A 6,641-nucleotide genomic window follows, 5' to 3' on the forward strand; every position below is an offset into this window, starting at 1 on the left:
GGGGGTAATATGGCTCTGAGCTTTGACTTCTTAATGTATGCTTTTGCGGCTTTCCCGGCGAGTTTTTGTTGTTAGTCTACGTATATTACTTAAGATCTGGTGCACCCCCGTATTTCACGCATCAAAGAGCAGTGAAAAGCTTGACCGTTCCTTCACCCCAACCACACTGTTGATAGTGCCCACTCTTTCCTGTCTAACGCCAGTTTATAGAATGAAATCTCCAAAATTTAAAATCGAGTTCAGGGACGGGTAAATCCTAAATCTAGGAGACTCGGTGAGTGGTCAGGAGGCTATAGCGTGATAATCACAGGCTTTTACTTAAGAAAGGCAGTCCTGATTCAATAAGGGAAAAAATCTATGGTGTCATAGTTGGTGGAATGGGAGAAGAAGGAAACGGTTTAAGTGCGGGGGTTCCCATGTCTCACGGATGTAACAGTCCCAACTCAGTTTTTATAAACATAAGACTTTTGGCAGCATTTAGATAAGAGAGTGGTTTTGTTGAGGAGCTGTCCAAAAGGGTAGCTGGATATATTAAGTATCATCCTAAGATAAATAATAGTTTTTCAAATCAGGCATGACGAAAGAGTCAGAACAAAGGTGTTGTCATCCCCAATTTGGACCCATAGACGCAGGCTAGTATGGCCAGAGAGTTTGGTAATTACAGAACACAATTATGAAAAGCCCTCTGTGTCCGATATTATTTTGTGTTGTTCAAACATTATAGTATTAAGAATTAAGTATGGGCCGTTCCTCGAGCCTTGGCGTTGATGAATCTAGAGTGAAAAAATGGCCAATTCCAGGCTATTTTAAGTCGCAGATTTCTCTAGACGGAGGTGTGTTTTGTAAGAAGAATATGTCCCTTTAAGTTGATGCAAATGAGCCATGACCTTAGCAATATAGTGGCATTTCCAGACCTTCACATTCCACGAAACAACCCTTAAATTAATTACCTGTGCTGGTCTACCAGTTATGATGCCACAGAGATTATAATGCAGTAAGGAAGTCCAAAGTTGGCTGAGCGGAGGGAGATGATACTGCATATTGTTGGCCACCAACTGTAAGAGAAGGAAACAAAAAAAAAAAAAAAAAAAAAAAAAAAAAAAACAAAAAAAAAAAAAACAGCACAAGCTCACACAACATCTATACCACGAGCAACAAAACATGCATTTGAAAAAATCGCCCCCCTTTAAGGCAAAAACAAACCTTTAAGTGTCCATTGAACGCAGGGCATCTTCTATTCCGGCGAGACTTCCCTCATCGAGAATAACATTTCCCTCTCCCCAAAAATTAGACTGGTCATGTCAGAAGGTAACAGCTCAAAAAACAGAGGTGCCACAAATTCAACCAAAGTAACTGAGAGGAAACTTCTGAAAAACTCAATAACTGAGTAATCTCAAATATCGGCTAAAACACTCAAGCTAGATATGCTGGCTCTAGATAAGCAGTCTTATTGGTCATACAAACTGGCGTTACAGCCAGTGAAATACAGGTAAACAGGTCCAGGGATTATTTCACTGTATAGGTTGATCGGAATAATAACAACAACGAAGTTAAGTAAAGAATTTCTAGAGATAGCTTGCATTAGATAGCGGGCAGTTAACATTATTCCACTGACGGGGCCAGCGGTAGGAGGAAGGACAAGAGCCAATTATAGCGCTTGGCGTCCTAAGGTGAAGACAGGAACTTTTCGATTCCCATTAGGTCATGATGAATAGTTTGGCTGGGTAGCGCAAAGCGGGCTGAGTCCGATCATAGAAGGTCTTTCATGATCCCGCGGTAAGCTGAGCGCTGTTGTAAAACCTCTGGACAGTATCTTCAACAAATAGGGAACGGGTTACCTTTGTACTTCAACTTGCTCGTAACTCTATGGCGTTGCGTTTTGTAACGGAGCTTCCCTGATCAGATAGTGTGGAGGACAAAAACACGATTACGGCTTGGGTTTCTCACCAGGGCCCGGTTTCGCGTAGCAACGGTGTGCTCGGTCCAGCTCAGGAGCCTTTTGTCAACACATCTTCCCCGAAGGACCTCCAGCAGCATTGAGAAAAAAACGTTGTCGGATGCGATCCTTCTAGCCTTACAGGACAGTCCCACCAACTAGGCGTTGTTGCGGCCGGCTCTACTTCCAGTCAATTAAGCTTAGCTTCAGACTGTGGTTCTCCTCGGTCACCGTAGCCAGAGCAGCCTGAATTGCCTGTATGTCATCGCTCAGGCCTAGTGGCCACATTTTCAGTGATGAAATTCGCGGTGGTGGGTAGTAATGGTGGATTCAAAGTGCTCCAGTTTGAATTCCAGTTAGAAACGCGCATTGAACTCGCTGAGAGGGATTTTCTTGTGTTAGGATCAGGCGTAGCGTTAGCACAGACACATGATGTTCCCAGCATCTTTCGTCTGTCTCTTCGTTTTGCTGCGGGTCATAGTGTAAATAAAAATGATCAGGGTTCAGTGGAACTTTATAGTTATAGTAGGTAACAGACACGAAGTGAACAATTAATATAGAGTAAATGTCGAGTGTGGGAGTAGGAAAAAGCGTCTACTCATCTTGCGGTCCAAACGGACAGTTTCCGGGGCGCGTTATTTGGATGTCAGTGGTATCACCACGTAAAACCTAGGAAAACGACATTATTCCAAAAGAGAAACATGATATAAATGGAAAAACTTACTGTTCTAACTATAAAAATAAGCAAAATCATCCACAGTAACGTCTTAACAACTGCCTCAAAGCGCTTTACATTCAGGACACATTCCACATTCACACCATCATACACTGTGGGCCCGGGGCTGGCGTACAAGGTGACACTGTAATTCAGATAAACATTCATAAACATACACACTCCGATGCGCAGCCACGGGGGCAACTCGGGTTCAGTGTAGTGACCAAGGACACTTCGACAAGACTTGCAGTGGAGGGAGCGAACCACAACCTCCCGATTGGCAGGGCAACAGCTTACACGAGCCACAGGGCCGCCCCAGGCATGATATTTCAATAAACCGCTCATACACGCTCAGGGAGAGGTAGTAGTATTAACAGGAAATTCACAAAGACGCTAGTACTGTCAACAATCTATCTATTTAATAAACACCTTTTGGAGAGTACCATCCATGATAACAGTTAAATATTAAAATAGTTGGAAGTTTACGGCTTAAACTGATATGTGCATTCGTCCCTGCAGTGTTTCATTAGTTCCGTCCCGGAGGGGAATATGAAACATTACGCACGGTCCCCCTTTGTGTAATAACTCTGAACGGTTTTGTCCAAAGCTGAAACTACAACTGTATTGACAGATGCCACGTGTAGGTTGCTAGTGACAAAATATCAGTTGTCAGTTGTGATACGACCGCTTTGAAATTACGTTACATTAAAAGTGTTTCAACTGTCCTGGCCTCCCTATTGTTATCGAATCAATGTAGGTAAATTTGGATGGAATAGCTAATATGAACTAGTAGCTAATAAACGTTTACATCTTGATTTTAAACGGTGAAGAATTCAGGGGGCTTCTAATTGCCTGTAAACGGTCGTACTTAATCTAATACGTTGTGATTAATAAGGTTTTATTTTTACCCTGCTTATCACAAAGGGCCTGTCTAGCTATGTAAAACAAGTTTAGTAAGACTGTGGTGGTTTCTGTAACATTCGGCATGAACATTAAATCTGGTTAACGTGATAACTTGTTTTAAAAAACGTGATTTTAAAACGTTCGGAGTGCCAACGGTCATAAAATACAGTATTAGAGGTGACCGTTGGTTGGCTAATACTGACAGTCACATAACTTGGTTTAACGGTTTGTTGAAGCTAAATTGGCCATAAACCTAGCTAAACTAACGTTAGCTATATAAAAACTGACAATTATGAGGGTTATAATCAGCTCTTTAAACTAGGAACCTAAACGCGTTCAATGGCCCGAATTGAAACTCATTTGAATTTGAGATCAATGCAATCATCTATCACAATTAATTTGATTGGTACTTTCCGTTTCAGTTTAAGCCAGGGTAACCTTGGGTTAAAACTGTTGTTTTTTGCACTAGGTATCCTAATTAGATAAGTGGTTTTACTAAGAATTCCACCATCTTCTAAAAATGTCAGAAATACACCATGTTCATTTCAACACAACAATAGTTTGCATACTCAAAATAACTTTTCCTCACAAAGAACATTATTTGTTGATAGCTTTCACACCGTGGGTCTGTTTAGTTGTTGTTGTGTGTATAGTTAGTTGAAGATCAGAAGGACGTGGAAGGAGTTGTGAGCGAAGGCAATGCACGATGAAGGACATCATACCACAATGTGAAAAGAGCCAGGTATGTTGTCATATTAGGTTTTTGTTTGATGCAAATAAACACTGTAATTGACTATCTAGTTTGCAAACGGCAGTTGAAGGAAAGGAAATACACACATCCTTCCTGCAGTGTCAGACTTATAATCAAACACTGATCAAGTAGACCAACATGTGACAATTGAATCATGTGCACATCGCTCTACACCTTATTATATGCAATATATAAATCAGTAATTACGGTGTTATTTAACATCTATCTGTATCTTAAACCTGTTTTAACTGCTTTATTCTTGCATTTTACTGGATGCGTTGCATTGCACGTTACCTTGATGCAGTTCCTGAACAATTTCCCATGTGGGATTCAATTAATGATGGTATTTATGAAAAGTTTTATTTGGATTGTTTATTTATTTATTATTGTAGTATTTTTCGATCTCTCAAATGCAAGGATGAACAAGAGGACATGTGAGACATGCGGAAAGCTGCCATATCCCAGTCATACTTTTGCCAAATCATCTGTGTAAGTTTAAAAAATATAATAAAATGGAAGTGTAGGGAAGTAAAGGAGGGCAGCATAAAATGGCACCTTTTGGTGTCGAAAGTAAATCATGTGAAAGCATTGTGATTAGCATGAAAACTGATTGTTAGCCTTTTTACAGAGAATGTTACAGAATATTTTATGGGACGATGTAAAGTGCATGTTAAAGCTTTCATTTAGAAAGTGATCGATAATACTATTGTCGGAAGCGCTTAACAGTGGTTTGAGGCTAAAGGGATACAGCGCGGTGACAAAAACAGTTAAATTTAGGCACCACAACAAGGTAGTTCTGTTCAGGAACAAGATCGGCTTTTAATTAAAACTCGAGAAGAACAGAACGTGTTTTCCTCGGTGAATAAAAAAATATGTATTATATTGGTATAGATTACGTAGGTTTTTTGAGTAACATTTGGCCGTTAGCTGTATCTTTCAGTGTACACAGCCCACCTGTGGTGGTCTTGAACTTTCCTCCAACAAATGAAACTGCACAAACTGAGATCCCGCCTACTGACCAATCGGCCTTACTGTTCAATTCTATGAAAAGGCTGAATTGGAGATTTCTGAAGGAAAAGTTTGCAGAGGAAGAACTATGTTAAACATTTGCTTGCCCATATTACTTAATGAAGCTGGTCTTCTCTATATCTGCCAAAAAAAAGACTTTCCATTACATTACTGACTCAACCACTTCCTAAAACAAAAAAAAGAGAGAAGAAACAAAAAATGAAATAAAAAAATACTTCCTCAAGCTTGAAAAGATACATCTTTGAATAACGCACCTGAACCCCAAATCTTTTGTTCTTGCCACAGTGCAGCACAGAGGAATCCTACTTTCAGGCGTTGAGGGAGAAGTAGGCTCTTAAGGATTCCTAGGATGCAAAGGGACTGGAGAAGAGGCTGGGAGCCGAGACACAATTTTTTAGCTCTGGAAATAATTGAATTAGGATAGACAGTGGAAAATATAGGTTGAGGAATTAGTTGTGTTGCTCCAAAATGTACACACTGCTGTTGTGAAAGCAGGGAACAAGCTCACAAGTGTAGTAGTCAAAAGAGAGAAATTATTGTCTTTTCAGGGATTCATATAGATTAAGAAAAATAATGAATTTTCTTAAATAAATAAATGTTATTATGTGCTCAATGCTAACGTGTCTTGGAGTATGGGGTTATCATGAATCCATTGGCATCCAAAATGGATAAATTGACTTTAGCTTCATGATTCTGATTGGGTATCATGGAACACAGGCCAATAATAGAGAAAGACACCAAATGACGAGAAACAGACTTAAGCTGTTGCACACCGTTCCCAGAAAAGTGCGTTGCCCAGGGCGGTTTTTTTTTTACAGTGGCAACAGACTTTGAAAAAAAAAAAACAACAATGGTTTAAGCTTTTTACGATTGATTTTGTACATAGCCCTAGTCAGACAAACGGAGCTAATTATCTCAAAAAATATAGCTACATGATCATTTTTTGCATTTTCAGAATTTAAGGTGCTAAGTGTGTATTTTCTCAAATAAATTTGAACCTATGTAAATTGTCTGAGTACCCTTAAAAGGGGCTTCATAAATAAAAGTATTATAATACTTGTGTATGACTTTGTCTCTTACTTTAGGCAATTCATGTATTTAGAAAGATATTAAAGGAGTTTTGTATGACCTATACTGATCAGTTGTGTTAAATGGGTTAATGCAGGAATCAATTGATCGGCACATCTTCCTGACATCTGTACTACGTATAACATGTCAGGAAGATGTTAATGAGCATTATGTATAATAAACGTTAGAACGATGTAAATGAGCCTGCATCTGTACGACGTATTATATACGTTAGAACG

The sequence above is a fragment of the Etheostoma spectabile genome, chromosome 8 (assembly GCF_008692095.1).
Source record: "Etheostoma spectabile isolate EspeVRDwgs_2016 chromosome 8, UIUC_Espe_1.0, whole genome shotgun sequence".
Classification (NCBI taxonomy): Eukaryota; Metazoa; Chordata; class Actinopteri; order Perciformes; family Percidae; genus Etheostoma; species Etheostoma spectabile.